Raw genomic sequence first — 20,192 nt, 5'->3', positions numbered from 1 at the left:
TACTGAGGAGATATGGACCATTGTTTAAAGAGTAATGTACAGTAGAGGAAGAGGTATAGCCTGAATTGAAAAAACAGGTCAAGACTTAGCTGGCTAAGGCATAAAATCAGTGCTTTTTATTTATTCACTTGTCTCTTATTATCCCCATGTTCTCCTTCAGTCTAATCTCACAGATCAGCAAACTATAGGAAAGGCTTTCCCTGGAACAGTACAAGTGACTTCTATGTTAAGAAAAGTACCAGGGTATGGGGCGCCTGGGTGGCTCAGTTGGTTAAGTGTCGGACTTCGGCTCAGGTCATGATCTCAGGGTCTGTGAGGTGGAGCCCCGCGTCAGTCTCTGTGCTGACAGCTCAGAGCCTCGAGCCTGCTTCGGATTCTGTGTCTCCATCTCTCTCTGACCCTCCCCCTGTTCATGCTCTGTCTCTCTCTGTCTCAAAAATAAATAAACGTTAAAAAAATTTAAAAAAAAAAGAAAAAGAAAAGTACCGGGGTACCTGGGTGGCTCAGTCGGTTACACGTCCCACTCTTGGTTTTGGCATGGGGCACGATTCTGCGGTTCGTGGGTTCAAGCCCAGCATCAGGCTCTGTGCTGGCACTATGGAGCCTGCTTGTGATTCTCTCTCTCCCTCTCTCCCTCTGCCCCTCTCCGAGTCATGCTGTCTCTCTCAAGATAAATAAATAAACGTAAAACAAAACAAAAGTTTTAAAAAGAGAAAAGTACCTACTAATATACACTGATAAATATATTCAAAGCAGCCACATTTTAAAAATCAGCAATGGACTTCCAAGGAAATGGGCATTATACCACAGAGACAATAATGCGTGTGAGGTTACTGCTAAGAACATTTCTTCTGTCCCTTATTAGTTAACTTCGCATTCATTTATCTTTCTTTGCCCCTCTTTCATGAGAAAGAAAGAGAGGAAGGAGAATCATTTTCATAAGGAAGAGGAAAAGGCAGAACAAGAGAATGTGAAGGTAAATAGGAAAATACATGTCTAATATTACATATAAACAATATGACTAGATGCTTCTTTAGTAGAAATTAAGAGAAGGTACAAAGGCTGCCAATGCCTGTATTTTCATATTAACCAGAATTTTCTGCATCCTTTTTCCATTTTCTTTTTTCTTTCTTTTCAGCAAACTACCTCAAGAGACACTGATTAAGTTTCTAACCTTCACATTGTTTTTGAATTTTAGAAGACAGGGATTGAAATCAAAACACTATTAGGAACCAAGGAAAAAATGGGTATGTCCACCTGTGGTTGTATTTGCGTCTGTGGATAATAGAGATGTGTGAGGAGGTTGTCTATAAAGTTGTTAAGCTCTATCCCTCGTTATTAAATTAAAAAGTTGAAAACATGTCTAAAACAAATCTCCTTCCTCCTTGTTTTTCCATATAAAATAAGCATGAAAAATGAAGGATAGGTGGGTAAGATGCTGAGGCCCCTTCAGATGAATTACTTTTTATTTTTCAAAGAGCCTCATGAATAAGTTTGAGGTCAGTGATTATTCCATGATTTTTAAAAAATTTTGCTTGTTTATCTTGAGAGAGAGAGCCGGGGAGGGGCAGAGAGACAGAGGGATAGAGAGAATCCAAAGCAGGCTCTGTGTTGTCAGCCCAGAGCCTGACATGGGCTCGAACTCAAGAACCATGAGATCATGACCTGAGCCGAAACCAACAGTTGGATGCTTAAACAACTGAGCCACCCAGGTGCCCCCAGTGATTATTCAATGATTTTTTTGTCCAGTATTTGTTAGGTCAGTTAGTGGATTCAAAGCATAAGGGTTAGGCTGAGACCTTCTGGACTTGGAGACTAGTTGATCAGAAATTAGATTTAAAAATAATAATAAAAGTAAATTGACATTTATTTTCTAATGCTAATACTTTTTTTTGCACATTCTACTGGAAGGGAAGAGTACTTCTATGTCAGATACAAATTAAGTAATGTAAATTTAACCATTCAGCATTTATAGTGACATAACAGTTCATTTTTATAAAGAAAAATATGTTCTAAGGGACTTTAAAAATAAGTATTTCAAAGTATTGGCAGTTATTCAAACCCCATTGCACTCTATGCTTCTGTGTATTGTCATAATTAAAAAAAAAAAGAATGTAAAAGTCTTTTCTCTCCTCCATAACAGAAAGTTCTGAGAGCAACTGTGCTTAAAAATGGCTACCATGAAATTGCTACTCTGGCATATGGTACTATTCAGATCCTTGGTTTCATTTCAAAGCCCAATGTTATTTTTCATGAATGGAGAAACTATCTCAAGCAACATAATACCATATCATTTCAATAGGGTAAGTTTTAAACATGATAATTGAATTAAACAACAAAATTTATTTTGTTATATCTCAACTGCTAATAATTGAATTTTCCCTGAATATTGCTTCCTTGCAAAAACCACAGATTGCATTTCTAAAATAATACCTTGCATGTTTTTGAAGTTCAAGGAAGAACAATTAGCATAAAGTTATATTTCTAGATAAAAGTGTGCCTATGTCAGGGCTGGGAGCTTTGATGGATTGAATGTCACAGATAATATGCAAGGCTGGGGTGTTCCTTGGCGAATGTTAACATAAAGGGATGATACATAATTGGGTAAAATAAACAAGAATTAAAATTTATAGAAAATTAGAAGTGGACGATTCTAGAGGGACTCGATTCCAATTCCTTCATTTAACACATGAGGAATCTGAGCATCCAGGGAGGTGAAGTTACTCACCAAGATCATGTACTTTAATAACTCAATTGACAGAACTGAGTCTTGATCTTGAAACTCCTGACATTGCATAGCTCTTTCCTTCTACTCTGTCCATCTGGAAATTAAACATTTATTTATTGAGCTCTTACTGAGCTCCTGAAAGTATCTATTTGCTATAAATACAGGCTTATAGATACAAGAGGTAATCCCCATCACTGAAGGATTTAATAGGAGGTGAAATAGACATCAAAGCCCTGTAATAAGAGGAGGATCTAGAGACTTTAGAGCCTCTGAAGCAGTCTTGCATTTCTTTTCATTTTTTTCTTTTTCTTAGTTTATTTACTTTGAGACAGAGAGCGCACGCGTGTGTGCATGTGCATGCATGTGAGTGAGGGAGGGGCAGAGAGAATGGCAGAGAGAGAATCCCCAGCAGGCTCCCTGCTGTCAGCACAGAGCCCCGATGCAGGGCTCAATCTCAGGAACCATGAGACCATTTCCTAAGCTGAAATCAAGATTCAGATGCTCAGCTGACTGAGCCACCCAGGCACCCCTGTCTTGAATTTCTAATATCTTATCACACAGTACAACATAATGGTCTTTAATACTAATGCAGAACAGTGACATAGAGCTCAAGGCACTGAATTTTTGTTTCCTTTTGCTAACTAAGGAAATAATTGATAACAAGGTCATTTGAATGATCATCTATTCAAAATTTACCCCTTTCTAATTGAATGGATTTTTTTCTCTGGGGAGTTTTGTTGAGCAAGTTGTTCAATATCTCAATCATAATAATAATTCTTTACTTGAGATGTTATAATTTACAGAGTACTTTGTAACATGACTCCCTTTGATTCTTACATTGCCTTGGGAATAGATCTGTATGGTCAATATTATCATCCAGATATTAAAGAGGAAGAAATAGTGTCTTAGAATGACTTTACAGTTAGGAACAAAGGGGCAGGAAACCTGAGCTGTCCCTCCTTTTACCTGTGTGCTCTTTCTCTTTTCTAAGTCCTGATAAACTAAAAGTGATTGCTTAGGTTAAGAAAACAAAAACATCTTTATTGGGAAATTAGTTTCACAAACTTTGGTTTCATACATGTGTATGGCTGATCTTGAAAAAGAGAAAAAAAAGAGAAGAGCATGCTAAAGTTCTATAAGATATAAAAAATTTATTGAATAAACTAAGCTGTTTAATTGGAGCATTTCATAGACTTATATTGGTAGAGTCTGTGAATCATCAAATAACTGTAATTTACTTCACTTTATGCATATTACACATTACTACATGCAAATATATAAAAGTTATCCCTTAACACTTGATAACATTTGATTATCTCTATAGCATTGTAAGTTAATTCTGATGACTTCACTTATAACTAAATTTCTTTACATTGATTTACTTTTGCTACTTTATTTCCCTTCTCATCTGTTACACAAAATCACTTTATGGATATTGGCACCCCTTTTCCAGGAGCTGACCATTTTATTAGAGTATTGAAAAAAATTTAAGAGATAACAGCTCAAGCAACAGTGGTGAAAAGCTATCTACAACAGTTATTTACAACTGTTAAAAATTATTTCAATAATATGGAAAATGTAGTCTAATTTAAATAGCAATACAATTGAAATATTTCAATCTTGTAAATTGTCTGTGTGTATTACTCAAATTCTCTGATAATGTTTCTTACAGAAGCTAGATAAAATACTGGATATTACTCCTTCCCCTTGGGGCACCTGGGTGGCTCAGTCCATTACGCGTCCAACTCGGATCAACTGTGAGAATGTGAAAGAGGAATAAGTATAGACAAATTTTCAGAAGGGCTTAGTTGTAAAGGGCAGCGAAGATCAGACAGTGGTTGGAGGAAATGTGGATACAGGCTTATTGTTTTTTAAGATGGGAATTTTTCCAGCATGAATGATGAGACAACTGGTATGATAGATAAAAATAGATCAAGACTGATAACGGGGATAAAGAGAGGGAAAAATTTCAGGAGCTAAGTCCTTAAATATGTGTGAGTACATGGAATCTAATGCCCAAATGGAAGATTTGTCATTGGATAGGAGCACAGAGAGTTCATTCATCCCTAAAGAATGGAAGACAGCATATGTGTTGGTGGAGATGTAGGCTGGTTTGTGGATTTAGTGGTGGAAATATGTGGAAGTTCTTTTTTAAAGGCTTCTATTTTCTTAATGAAATAAGAGGCAATGACATCAGTTGAGAATGAAGATAGGAAAGGGGGGTGTTGGAAATTTGAAGAGAGAGAAGGTGGGAGGGAGAGGAAAGGTAAATTGATGAAGGGGGTGTAATGGGATTTGTGGCTTCGCACTAAGATCCCATGTAAAATTAGACCAGTCGGTGGGGTTTGTGATTTCTGTAGCCCAAAGCCAGCTGCTTGGGTACAGATAGGAACTGACAAGGGAGTAGAATTTAACTGAGGTGGGAATTTTGCCAGGGGATTAAAAAAAGGGGCAAAGAAATAAAGTATAACAGAGAATGATTATAATGATGGATCGTGGAATCTAAGCTTGGTAAGGAAAGAAGTGAGGACAGGCAGGCTGTGGGCTACAGAAAAAGCATGGATAGGGTCAATAGGTCAGAAATCCCACTGAGCTGGAGGAATTGTTGGAGAGAGAAGGGATTGGGAAATTGGCAGTGGGAGAAATTTCTTGAAATTAATGTTATATGGCTGGTGTCAGATAAACACTGGTCACAGATGCGCTGTGTATGTGCGTTTGTTGTTTTTGTCTGATTTAAAAAACAAACTGTAGGCAATGATTTGGTGATGTCTAAAGTCTGTGTTTGGATGTACTCTCTGTTTAAGCTTAAGACTGAGTAAAAAAAACAAATCCATACAACAAAACCCACTGCATACCTATGAGAATGGCTAAAATCTTCTAAAAACTGGTGATACCAAGTGCTGATGAGGATGCAAAGCTGCAACAATTTGAGCAACAAAATGAATAGCATGGTGTTGGATTTTAACCTTAAGTATAAAATATGGGTCTACACTGATATAACCGAATGATTGAATAAATGGTGGACAAGAGACATATCTTTTGGAGAGAAATTGACTCAACTCAGGAAGAACTTCCCTCTCAACTGTGGGCTCTGCCTGGTGACTTCCTTCCAAAGTATATAAAGAAAAGGGGGGAAATTAAAAAAATAACTATAAAAAGAAGAAACCTGACAGCCACCACCTCAGCCAGGCGATCGAGGTTAATATCGTTGGTGATAAGTGATGCTGATAGTATGTTCTTTGGATTGTTGTGTTGCAAATGACACTTTACGCTCTGTGATCTTCCTCCTGAAAACCTGTCCTCCCAGTCTAAATCTGAGAAGAATATCAGACAAACCTAAACTGAGGGATATGCTACAAAATACCTCACCAGTACTCTTCAAACTGTTAAGATGATTAAGATCAAGAAAAGTGTGAGAAACTGTCCCAGTCCAGAGGAAGCTAAGGAAACAATGAAGATGAATGTAATCTGATATGTTGGATAGGATTCTGGAACAGAAAAAGACTGTTAGAGGAAAACTAATGAAATCTGATAAAGCATTGTTTAGTTAATAACAATGTATCAATAGGGATAAAGTAATTATGACCAAAGCACCATAGTAATAAAAGATGCTAATAGGAGAAACTGGATACAAGATATATGGAAACTCTCTGCACTATCGTTGAGACTTTTCTGTAAAGATTTACTTTTCTGTAAAATTATTGTAAAATAATACAGTTTATGAAAAAGCAAACATACGGAGCTTCACAAGAATTCACATATTTGCCAGAAATTTGGCATCCACTTCCCAGCAGGAGTCACTGTAGTCACTGTTAAATTATCTCTTCAGGTCATTACCATTTCAGCTTCACATTCACTTTGACTTCCTCCAAAGTTGCTGTGACACCAATATGGCACTTGTAACAAAGTAGCTGGTTATCTTAAGCTTGTACACAGTGCAAAACAACTATGGAAATATAATTATCTTTTTAATGTCAAGAACTTCCAGCTGTTTACACTATTCTAATGAAACTGTTATTAGAATCCAGATTGTTCCAGTATTAAATTTATGTTTGACCCAGGATTACAGAGGTGTCATAGGTATGGTGTGCATATACTTAATGATACTCGCAGTTTGTGACTCCTAGTATTGTCAGCATGGGATTAATAACCTCATTTATTTATGAGGTCTGTTGTGGGCCTCCTGTGTGACAAGCATTGTGCTAATGGCCGGGGACATAAGGGGGAGAGACATCTCTCAGGTCTCTAGTACATTTACATTCTCTTTAAGAAGCCTGGACCAGCCCACTAGAAAAGAGACAGCAACTTATGGCAAAGACCAAGCATCTAGCCAAACTCTTTAAAGGTCCCAAATGCTGGTACTGAGTCCAAATTATCCAGGTCCAGACGGCCTTGGAACAGAATAAAATTTCCAAGCCCCTTACAGGGGGCTTATTTGTTTACAGAATAAAATTTCCAAGCCCCTTCTAATGAGAAGAGATAGCAGAAGATTTTGAAAAACTGTACTCTGTTTTTGATGACCAAGGGAAAAGGCATCAAACATTTCTCAATGTTGGAGAACATCTTATCCTATAACCTGACCCCCAGAGATGTTTGAAATTTCAAGAGGATCTCTTAAAGAACTACATAAAATAAATGTTTCATTTCAGGAGACATAGACCATACCACATAGCAGTGTGCCTCATCCCATCAAAAAATCACATGATGACTATCTTCTGAATGAGCGCCTTCTGCTGTAAGGATCTTTCAAGTGACTGCATTGAATCCTTAGCTCTTTGAGACTATCAAAGTTCCCTCACGTTGCACTTTCCAAAACAAATGTTATTTTATAAAGAGAAAGAGAATGATTTTAAAACATATTGAAATGAATCAGTTGACCATCTTTCATCTTTAAAATATACCTTGAGCTGTCCTGACACTTTCTTAAACCAATCTCCCTGAACTTTAAAACCTGAGATCACTTAGAACTAAGTCACAAAATCCTTCGTGCAGCATTCATCAACAAAACCCTATATGGTTTCCTTGGTTTTGGAGCTCTACATGGTGTCTAACATTTTTTATTTGTTTTACTAGAAGTAAACAATATTCAACAAAAACAGTTCCATGGAGATATTATGGTTGTCAAGCTTAACTGCACATGGTAAACATGGGATTAATTTATTTTCAAATATTTCAAATATATTTTGAAGACTAATTACTACATATTCCTAACCCACCAAAAATGTGAATTCAAACAAAGCATATATCAAAAATAATGTTACCTTGGTCCAGTTCCAGTACATGTCATGAAGTGAGCAAGATGGAGGCTACATCACAAAATGTATTTCACATATTGATTATGAATCAGTTCTCCTTATTTGCAAGCAAAACAAGGGACTTCTGCTTATTTTCCTCCGTGTATTGATACAGAAAGTGAACTCACTCCGCTTTTCCGAACCAAGGAAAACAAATGATCCTGCAATTGGAGGGAAATTAGTGCCAATTAAGACAATTGTGCAGCTGTGAAAGAGGGCATGTTTATACTTAGATTGCTGCCCTTATGGTGTGCTTAATAATGGCCAATCTAACAATGTGATGTATAATTCAAGGCTTATAATTTTCAACAAAGTTTTAACTTTTATTTGACAAATTGTGCTATTTTTGTTCTGGCTCACAAATTGGAACAGATTTGTGTAAATTATGTAAAATGCATGCTGGGGTGTTCATTGTACCATCACATTTTTTTCATTCGCATTCCTCATTCCATCTGTCTTTTTTTTTCTCCCCCGAGAGAATTCTGTACATGTTAAAATAGACAATTTCTTGAGGTGTTAATTATGTACAAGAGAAAACCCAACTGTGAATGGATTATTATCATCAAGGTCTTTACTGTTTTACTCTTTAAGTGCTTTTTTATACATGGTAGTAAAGTGTTCAGAGCTCGGCAGACATAATAATGTCAGTAGCACATCCTACACCCTCAGACATTTTGTAGATGGATTTGTAGGTGACTTACCAACCTACAAGCAGAAAGACAAACAAAAAGATATGAAATGAAATGCTCACATTGTATAGAAGTATAGTACAGATCATGTTTCTTGGGTAAACATGAGGGCATTTTGGGGAACTCGTGGTAAGATAAAGTGGCTTCTCTGGTTGGTAAGAAATCTTGTGTGTGAGAAAAAATTTCAGAAGGTTTCACACGAAGAAAGAAAGCGATCTGGTTATACCTAAGGAAAGAATTATGAGGGGGCACAGAGAGGAGGGCAGAAAGCACTTTCGAAGTAGAAAACGTTGGAAATCTTTCTAAAAGGACAGAAAGTGGCATAACACAGGGAAGAACAAGGAAATGAGAGAGTTCAGGATGATGCAGAAATGGTTTTAAATCAGATGAAGAGAAAGTTAAACACTATAACAAAATGGGAAAAATACTATACATGATTTAAAATAGGTGAGTTAAACTTCTTTTTTTAATTTAAAAAAATTTTAATGTTTATTTATTTTTGAGACCGAGAGAGAGACAGAGACAGAGTGTGAGCAGGTGAGGGGCAGAGAGAGAGGGAGACACAGAATCTGAAACCTCCAGTCTCTGGGGTGTCAGCACGAACCTAGAACAGGGAGATCATGACCTGAGCTGAAGTCAGACCCTGACTTAACCACCCCAGCACCCCGGATGAGTTAAACATCTTGATTACAAAACTCATGGTGATGCAGAACATGATGAAGGACGAGGGAGAACCAAGATGTAGACAGAACCAACACCCCACAAATGAAGATAGTTGATAGGCAAAGAAATTATTGTACCTGGGCAAACATCACAACATGTTGTATGTTATTACTCATGGTCCTGGAACATACAAGTGTGTGTGTGTGTGTCTTTGTGTGTATGTGGGTGTATAGAGATATGCACACACACCACCAACTTCCTCTCCCACACAGAAACACGCAAACGCAGATATTCAGCAGTAGGTCTTGGGCAGTTAAATAAATATTGTGTACTTTTAACTTGTAGATTCTCTAAAAAAGAGAATGTGGGTATGAACATATAAACAAAGCACAAAGGGAAGTATTACAGAAAACAGAATTTAGGGAGATAACCAAAGGTGCCCTCTTGCTATGCTCAAATTGGCCTCCTGGTGAGGAAGCATCATAGCATAGAACAAGCCCGTGAATTCAGCAATGAGCCAGTCATTTGATCCTGGTAAATGTTGCCTCTGAGGAGGTAATTTTAAAACTTTAAATTTTAAAGACTAAAATAGCATTGAAAGCATTCCTCTCTACTAAAGGTGAATGAAAAAGAAGACTGCACGCTCTTGGACATGAGGGGCTATGAGATTTACTTCCCCCCATTGAATAACTGAAAATAAAAACAGACAAGCTACGTGAAAGAACGGTTTTCAGGCAGTAGACACAAAGCAGTGCAGGACAGTGATCCCCGAGAGACGGGAAACAAAGGAGGTGAGACATAGGAGTGCTCCAGCTTCTTGCCAAGACAGAGCTTCCCTCAGAGGCGACTGAGGCACAGCCCAGCTTACTCTGCAGTCAGGAGACAGGATATGGAGCCTGAGGCGAAGCAATAAGAATTTGTAGGGCAGAGGACGACAGAGGAAAGAGCTGCCCTGTGCTTCTACAAAAGCAGTCTAAGATTATTAGAGTCAAAGAAATCAAGTATCATTTTGGAAAATGAGTTGTAACCTACTAATCTACAAATCGAATCCACTGACCAGTTCTAATCAAATTCAAAAGCACTTCTGTCTTTTAAATACTATTAAAAGGTATAATTTCTAATCCACAATAGTACTTCCTTAGAAACTAATTCCATCACTCTTTGCAGCTGAACTCGGGTTACAACTTCTCTTCAACTCCCAAATCTCAGCAAGAGGTAAGAGTGGTCCTGGGCTTTACTCTGCAGCCCCCTTCGTCTTGCCCATTGCCTGACCCTCTAGATTTTACCTGCCTGTTCTCCATATTCTCTATGCTATAAGCCCAGCATCTGGTGTCCCTTATCATTCTCCTTAAGGAAGAGTAGCTGAGTGGGCAGAGACAGACTTTCCTAAGCAACACTGGTGGAGGAGGAAAGAGGGAGGGCAGGAAACATCTGCATGTGAATAAATATTGTTCCGTCTATGAAAAGATGAGCTGTCATACATACTTCTCATCCCTTTTTTGGATGGAGTTCAACAACCTCTTCAATTCAGCCAAATGACTGAATTCTGGGTATTGTGCAGAATGGCTGCTACAGAATGTGCAGTCCAAAATATTAAATGTGGATCAATGTGACCAAAGCCATAATTAACTCAACTCCAAGTATTTTCATAGTCTTCATTTGGGAAAAGCAAATGGCTAGAAAAGAATTTTTGACAAATTTCTGGCAAAGCTTAAAAATATTGAATTTATTTGAAGGTAACAAACAAATTTAGAAGCCAGAATATTTTAAGACTCTATTGTTTCTTGAGTAACAAGTCATTTATTTTCATTAGATTCTATATACGTGCACACAAAGATGCCAGATTCCTCCCACATAGATTTTCTTGGTAAATAGGGAACTTTTGAATGTCTCTTATAACCAATGCCAAGTGAAAAGTACAAAGGCGATGCTGAACCCATGGAATTGTTATTTTTTTTAAAAATTGTTTTAATGTTTATTTATTTTTGAGAGAGACACAGACAGAGAGAGACCGAGAGACAGAGTGTGAGTGGGGGAGGAGCAGAGAGACAGGGAGACACAGAATCTGAAGCAGGCTCCAGGCTCTGAGCTATCAGCACAGAGCCTGATGCAGGGCTTGAACCTACAGACTGTGAAATCATGACCTGAGCCAAAGTCAGACATTTAACTGACTGAGATGGAATTATTAATATAATGACAATAACCCATGAAAATTTCTTTATATTTCTTGAAAAAATGGACAATCAAATGAGATCATTGCATATTCATATACTTTAGTTGTTAAATTCTGAGTAAAATTCCTGGTTGCAAATTTTGAGGCATGAATTTTAAGTTGAGTGTTGTAACTGAAGATAATCAGAATTTGCTTGAGGAAAGAATATTATTGAAAAAGAAATACAAGGTCACATTCATATTTAAGTCTTTAAATTTTTTTAAAGATTTATTTATTTTTGAGAGAGTGAGGCAGAGCACAAGTGGGGGAGGGGCAGGGAGGGGGGAGACACAGAATCCAAAGCAGGCTCCAGGCTCTGAGCTATCAGCACAAAGCCCGACAGGGGACTCGAACTCATGGACCATGAGATCATGACCTGAGCCGAAGTCGGACACTTAACCAACTGAGCCACCCAGGAGCCCCAAGGGTTTAAATCTTTTGATTTAAATGTTACTAGTCAAAGACAAATCATAGGATGAGAATAATCTATAAATGAAACCTTTTCTTCCTCAGAAACTTGTCTTAGCATCAAACACAAATACAACTTTTTACTCCCAACTTTAAGCTTGGGTGATCCGCAAAAGCAGTGTCTTATTGTAGAAATAATAAAGTGAATTTATTTCCATCCTCTTCGACATAATTAGCAATAGGGCAGAACTAGGACTTGTCAAACGGAAGATGCAAAGATGCACTGAAATGGAGGCTAAGGGTTACGTATAGTAGTGAACAGCATATGTCCTGAAAGAGGGGCCAGTGGGGTCACCCTTTGGGTGCAGAGTAGGATGCTGAAGGTTAGAAAACAAGAAAAGTGGTATTTCCAGGAAAGGGAAGAAAATGAGTAGAAACAAAGATTTATGAGGTAAGGTTTTTAAAATTGTTTTCAGTTTGCCAGTTTTTTCCCTCATCATGATTTACTGAATATATCTTCCATGCCCCACTGATTTGGGGGCATTACTTTGGTAATATTTTAAATTTCAGGGGGAACAGTTCATCCTATGGAATAGCTGAACAATCACATTCCACTGATGTACCTGCTTTAGGGATCTCCATGTTACTAAATCTATATATTGGCGTCTCTCACTTAATGCCAGTAATCTGTTGCTGAAAATGAGAAGTTTTGTGTGAGAACACTAACCAAGAGCCTATAACCCATTATTTTAATAGAGGAAAATGACAGTGCATTATACATCATCCCAAATTCCCCAGCAAATTTCCAGAATTAAACTAAAAGCTAGTAAATACATATACAAAAAGCAGACTGTAATGGTAGGAGCTACAATGCTTTAAATATAGCTTCCTGATCATCAGTGATTGTTTTTTTAAAAAATATAATAGTTGCTTTTTAAGCAGTAATATGTAGAATTTGCATGAAATACCATGTTAAACACACAGGAAAAAAATAGTAGTAAATAAATTTGTTATAAATAAGGCAGATCAGAGTAATAATTAAAAACAAGAACATTTCCCGTAATACCCTCTACTTACCAAATAAAGTGCAGACTTAAAACTTGAAAGTTGTGGATGGAGGAGAGTTTAGATGCACATTTGCTTAGTATGGTTTTCAAAATGTTTAACACATTGTTCTGATGATCTACCCAATAGTATACAGAATGTAATTTTCCTACACATCTCTTTTAAATATGTTTTATTGCATTTGGAGGAAATTAACATATGTTTTTCCATATAAACATTGCTCAATAAAACATAAATTGATAGCAATGTACATTCTTTACATCTGGGTACTAAAAACTAAGAAGCTTGTAAAAACTGGTGAAATATGAATAAGGTTTGTAGTTGAGTTAGTAGCATTATTTACTACTTACAACATAAATTTCCTGGTTTTGGCAATGTATTATGACTATATAAAATGTTTTCAGTGGGAGAAGCAGAGCAAAGGTGGATGAGAATGCTACTATTTTTTCACAACTTCTAATGAGTCTTAAACTATTTCAAAATTTAAAAGTATTTTAAATAAAAAAGTATCAAAAAAGGATTAAACTGGGAAGATATTGTGTGGAGGATGTCTGTACTTTATTGATGTTATTGACTTATGATCTTGAGCTTAAATTAGGTTCACAAAATTAGAACTGTTCTTTGTACTGAAGGTTCTTTGTCTTCGAGTTTAGTTAGAATATGTTGATTACCATAATCTGATCACATTCCTCATTTTAGAAAGTATATGACTTGTTAATTAGAATTGATACAGTGAATGGATTAACAGCTTCCAGCTGGAGATATTTCTGTGTTTTATACAATGTGATGAATTCATTCTAGGTTTTTAAAGTCAAAAGAAATAACTCATACTGCAATGAATAAAATGTGTGTACCTATCATTTCTTTTACAAGAGCCTTAACATCACTAAGTATATCAAATTTTAAGACTGTAGTCTTTCCCGTGAGCAGAGGAAACGGAGTGAAGAAACTCATATTTATAGAATATCTATTGTGTATCAAACACTATGATGGGCACTTCCATTTTCTCATTAAATCTTCCTAATGACTCTACAAGTCAAGTATTATTATCCCCACTTGAAAGATGGGAAAATTGCCTAAAAGAGATTAAGCAATTTATCAAAGGTTTCATAACGAATAAGTGTTTGGGATCATGATTTAAACTCAGATCTGCAGCTTTCATTTAGCTCTAGCTCTCCACTGATGGCATGGGGACACTGATTTTGATGCTTACTTAGTAATTGCACTTGTCAACAGAGATAATAAATCTTTGATCTTCCCCTAGCCTGAAAAATTATTCTGTATTGATCATTTTGTCCTTCTAATCTTCCTGTACTTATGGGCAATACTTGTTCAGATATGGACTAATCTCTACTTTAAATATTCCTGAGCACTTGTAATTTTCTAGTGTGTTCTATACAAGGATTACATCTGCCTTGTTTTGTTCTGGTTTTTTTTTTTTTTTTTTCCAAGTGCAATTTACTCCCACCACTTACAAGAGAAAGAATTTATTTAAAAGAAGTAGGGTAGATCACAAATCTGTTGGTGAAGCAGAGAAGCAAAGAAACCAGAAACAATGTCCAACCATATCTCAGGACTTTTCTAGCTAAAATGTCATCCTCATTTTGGTTGCCTCATGCTTAGTTTCTATGATACTCAGAATTGGACCTTAGAACCTACAGTATAGGTTCCTCTAACAAGCCAATATGGCCTGGAGACACGAGCCATGAAATCAATTTTCCTAAATATAACTGTGACCACATAATGCACATTTCCACATCCAAGACTTCAGATATGTTTTATTGGCAGAATCTAGAATTTGATGACTTTATTTTGGTGTGTTTTTTAAATTTATTTTTGAAGGAGAGAGAGAGAGAGAGAATGAGTGGGTGAGGAGCAGAGAGAGAGGGAGACACAGAATTTGAAGCAGGCTCCAGAGTCTATGCTGTCAGCACAGAGCCCGATGCAGGGCTCGAACTCACGAACCGCGAGATCATGACCTGAGCTGAAGTAGGACGCTCAACCGACTGAGCCACCCAGGCACCACTGATGACTTTATTTTGAACAACTAGAAGGCCAAATCTGTTTGAGGAAGCACCTTTCAATAGTGGTGACAGTAAAGTCTTCATAGCCTTCATCAAAAAATTATAGTCATTTATCAGAGTGACCTTGCAATGCAGAATAGGGATAACAGAGCAGTGGCCCTGAGCTGACATGAATCCCAGAGGACCTAAGATGGCTTCATGCTCTATCAGTCAGTGTGAAGACTAATGGAGGCCAAGAGAGATGAAGTTTTGGCTCAAGTTCCTTTAAAAATGGACTCCTAGGGGCGCCTGGGTGGCTCAGTCGGTTGGGCGGCCGACTTCGGCTCAGGTCATGATCTCGCGGTCCGTGAGTTCAAGCCCCGCGTCGGGCTCTGTGCTGACAGCCCAGAGCCTGGAGCCTGTTTCAGATTCTGTGTCTCCCTCTCTCTGACCCTCCTCCATTCATACTCTGTCTCTCTCTGTCTCAAAAATAAAATAAATGTTAAAAAAAAAAATGGATTCCTAGACCTATGAATCTACCCTAGACTTATTTACCAAGTTCCTAAATCCATTATTGGGATAGATAACTCAGCACTTGCTACATAACATACTTATTACTAGCAAAAATCAACACTGCATATCTGAAATGGCACCATTTACCACATAATTATTTGACTACCTTTCCTTCCATTATGGAATAGGCAGTAATTTGACTTCACAGGACCAGACACTAAAAATATGGATTTTTTTTTCCTACCCACAATATTTGGGACAGTATTATAATCTAAAGACTTAATGAATGCTTTATTAAAAATCATGATATTCAATAACAACAACATTACTTCTGGCCAAAGAACTCATTTTACAGCAAAACAAGTGAAGTTCTTTGTTTAGACTCCTATCCATGACAGTAGTAAGTCTTACCACATACACTGTCAACAGAAGAAGCAGCTGACATGACAGAACTGTGCAATAATATACTAAAAATGAACTTAGACTAGAGATTCAGTAAACAACTGTGAAGTATTGATATGCTGTCCCAGAAGATTGACTGGGTATGCTAAACCAATATCCAGTTTATAGTGCTTTTTCTTCTATATCCAAAATGTATGGATCCAAGAACTAAGGATGCAAATACCTTCAATGTTTCTAATACCTATAAGTCTGGGCTCTATTAGTTTAGAAGTCTTATTTCTGAGAGAGTCAAAGAAAGGAAGGGGGTCATTGTATTTGATAAAGTGACTGGTTCCAATTATTAATGAAGAAAGAAGGCTGTTGCTACCCAGGGGAATCAGGAGAAGTGTGGAACCCAGAGCGTTTCCATATACAGTGATGGAAGAATAGAAGACTACATCAACTCAATGCAGTTAAGAACACTAATGGTTTAGTTCCTTCAGATGTAAAGGTTTGGGTAAACAAACAAAACCAACTTATGATCAATTGAGGAACTTAGTAATAAGTATTGGAAGAAGAAAATGATGAAAATCAAAATGGCCTCATGACTGGTTACAAAAATAAGGGCTGTATTGGCTATACATATTTTCTTGCTTTATATATACATATTGTAATATATATATAATACAATGTATATTATATATGACATAATACATATAATATATAGCATATATTAATTTTTTCTTCTCCACTGTCCCAATTTTATGTAGTGTGTGTCAATGATTTATTTTAGACTTCTAATTCTGTAGTTTATTTACAGAATGTCAAAAGAGATTGTGATTGTGCTTTAAAAAAATGACCATTATCCACAGAAGCATATGGTGTCTTACGGGAATTTGCATTTCCTTTGCCTTTAGGGTTAGATTACAAGAAGGGAGACAATCATGAAAAATTCTTAAGGAGAAAAGGAAAAACAATTCATCTCCAGCAGCAACTGCAAGAAACTCATGGACATCAACAGACAATATCTAGAGCTATAAAGGGTGTGAAATTGTACCCTGTTTAAAATTATCCTACTACAGTTTCATAAATGCTGGCAGTGATAGGAGACTTCTCGATCAGAGACAAAGATGGTACAGCAGGCAGCGCAAGCTTCTTGTTCACACACTTGCCCAAGTCCCATGGGAGTGATGTGGAGCCACATGGGTAGATGATGCACACAAAGTAGCTTTGTGTTGCAGGTGGGAAATCCTGAACTTAGGAGACCTCTAGTCTTACAAGAAGACAGCCAATGCGTCCAACCTTTATCAGGAGGGAAGACATCTTTATTATCCTGATCAGGAAACAAACCTACTCTGTGCCCAGGAGACCTTATCTCTCTGTTCCAAGTTTGTTTGCTATAAATATCCTTGGAAAGATAGTCTAGAACAAGATGCTATACAAAATATTCAGAAACACCATGGAGAATTGTCTTTTATTTATTTTTTTAATTTTTTAAACTTTTATTATTTTTTTTTTATCTTAGAGAGAGAGAGAGAGCACCTGATTGGGGGAGAGGGGCAGAGGGAAGGAGAGAAAGAGAGAATCTTTCTTTTTATTTATTTATTTATTTATTTATTTATTATTTTTTTAATTTTTTTTTAAAAAACCATGGGCTTTATTTTTTTTTAATTTTTTTTTAACGTTTATTTATTTTTGAGACAGAGAGAGACAGAGCATGAACAGGGGAGGGTCAGAGAGAGGGAGACACAGAATCCGAAACAGGCTCCAGGCTCTGAGCTGTCAACACAGAGCCCGACGCGGGGCTCGAAGTCACAGACCGCGAGATCATGACCTGAGCCGAAGTCGGCCGCTTAACCGACTGAGCCACCCAGGCGCCCCTCTTTTTTTTTTTTAATGTTTATTTTTGAGAGAGCAAGATCAAGCACAAGCAGGGGAGGGACGGAGGAAGAGAGGGACAGAGGATCCGAAGCAGGCTTTGCACTGACAGCAGAGAGCCCAATACGGGGGTTGAATTCATGGACCCTAAAATCATGACCTGAGCCGAAGTTGGACACTTAACTGACTGAGCCACCCAAGCGCCCCATGAGAGAGAATCTTAAGCAGGCTTCGTGCTCAGTGGAGGCCAAAGTGGGGCTCAATCCCATGACCCTGGGATCATGACCTGAGCTGAAATCAAGAGTCGGATGCCACCCCGGCGCCCAGAGAATTGTCTTTCAATAAGCAGGTATGGACGTGCTAAATTTCTTTCTACTCAAATTAGTTCTGTTTTCCTAATCAAACCCTGATAGACATTATTGTTTTTAGAAACTTTAGCCAAGACAATAAAATACAAAACAAAGATAAGACAAAATGGGGGTAAAATTATTATTATTTTCATAACACATAATTACATTTCAAGAATATCTTTGAGAATTCCCTGAAAACATTATAATTTCTAGAAATCATTTAAGTGACTAGAAAAGTATATTATATATAAGTAAGCAAAAATTTCTAATTCCCCTACGTGTCAGTAATAACCAGTGAAAACACCACTTAAAAACTCAAAATTAAGGATAAATTAATCACAAAACATCTAGGAATTAATTTAATTTAAGAAAGACAACTGTGTGACATAAACTAAATATTCTTATTACTAGATATGGAAAGATTGAATAAATAAAGAAAAATATAGAACTCTTGGGTGGTATAACTTGATATAAATATTTAAGTTCTTTCTAAGTTAGATTAAAAGATTTAAGATAGTGTTTATCAAAATTTGAACAGCATGAACAAAAGCTCAGAGCAGTGAAAAGTGGAACTATACCTGAGGAGTAATCATCTAAAAATCTAGGAAGAAAGGAAACCCTGGTCTGGCTGAGTTAGGCCAGAGGGGAAAACCAGATCCAGATCCAGTGAGTCAAAGTGCATTTAGTTCTTTCACTCAAAGTCCATTTATTCTGTCATAGTAAAAGTTTAAAATTTGTACAGGTGCCTGGCTGGCTCAGTTGGTAGAGTGTGAGACTCTTGACATTAGGATTGTGAGTTTGATCCCAATGTTCGGTTAGAGATTACTTAAAATAATATATTTTTTAAAAAAAGTTTAAGTGCTGTATACATTTCTCTCACAAAGCAGATTAATGAATAATTTTTTTCTCGAACTAACTAGAATTTCTTCAATTTAATCCCAAATTTTTAATGTAAGGTATGTGAAGGCAGCATATTAAAAGTTCTTTTTATTATATATACATTTATTATATATAAATATGATATTAGTGCCAGATGAAAATTATGTGTGGAAGACTTTCTAATGAGCTGTGGTTTTTGTTATTCAGCATCCACTCCTCCCTGCATTTTTGTAATAGTATTGTTATTTCCCTTCAAGGACCACCTCTACTCCATTCCTCCATTCTCAGTCCATGGATTTTGATACATTGGCTCTTCTGGACTCCAAGAGTGTACATAAAATGCACAGATGGATTGAATAGTGGGGGGTTGGCTAATCAATAAGAGCATCACATCTTCATGACATTGAGATTGGGTCAAATTTCTTCATGGGTCCCCATCAGACCTAATGAAATATAATGTGACAGATTTCTACCAGGATCACCGAGGGAGGCAAGTTGTCTTCTCTGGTGTGACTTTGATATTCATAATGATGTGAGGCTAGTGCTAAGAGTATGATAATTAAGCCAAAAGAAGGGAAGAAGAGAACCACATGAACTCCTGGGTCAAGTTCTGCTTTAAAAATATCATTTAAGAGGCACCTAGATGGCACAGTCAGTTGAGTGTCTGACTCTAGGTTTTGGCTCAGATCATGGTCTCCTAGTTTGTGCGATCAAGCTGACAGAGCGGAGCTTGCTTAGGATTCTCTCTCCCTCTCTCTCGGCACCTCTCCCACTGGTGCTTTCTGTTGCTCTCTCAAAATAAAAATAATTCATGTTAAAAAAATACTATTTAAAATATTGTTACTAAGATTTTTCAGTTTTTTTTATTGAATAAATTTTCTTTCTGCTTAAACTGATTGATTGAGTGTTGTGCTCCTGGCAGTCAAAAAGAGTCCTAACTGGTGTAACCAGCTATCTAAAAGTAGGTAGGGTGAACACATTTTTTGGAAAAGAAGGGGAAGAATTTTATATGTTGCTATACCACGCAAAGTATAAATGTAATACAAGATAACTTCACTGACAATAATGTTTAAAAGTTTTTAAATTCTAGTCAGGAAATACCTATAGCTTTTGTTTTGAGATAAGCAGT

The 20,192-nt window shown here is 36.9% G+C and overlaps 1 long non-coding RNA gene across 1 annotated transcript; it reads left to right on the top strand.

Moving 5' to 3' along the window:
- Positions 1-1,181: 1,181 nt before the first annotated feature.
- Positions 1,182-17,160, top strand: LOC122225608. The gene is made up of 3 exons (XR_006205257.1): positions 1,182-1,247; positions 2,144-2,303; positions 16,874-17,160. It is a non-coding gene; the product is annotated as an uncharacterized LOC122225608 (long non-coding RNA).
- Positions 17,161-20,192: the final 3,032 nt, after the last annotated feature.

Source organism: Panthera leo, chromosome B4 (assembly GCF_018350215.1).
Source record: "Panthera leo isolate Ple1 chromosome B4, P.leo_Ple1_pat1.1, whole genome shotgun sequence".
Lineage (NCBI taxonomy): Eukaryota > Metazoa > Chordata > Mammalia > Carnivora > Felidae > Panthera > Panthera leo.
The sequence above is the reverse complement of the archived record's forward strand: the minus strand, read 5'-3'. Positions and strand labels throughout refer to the sequence as shown.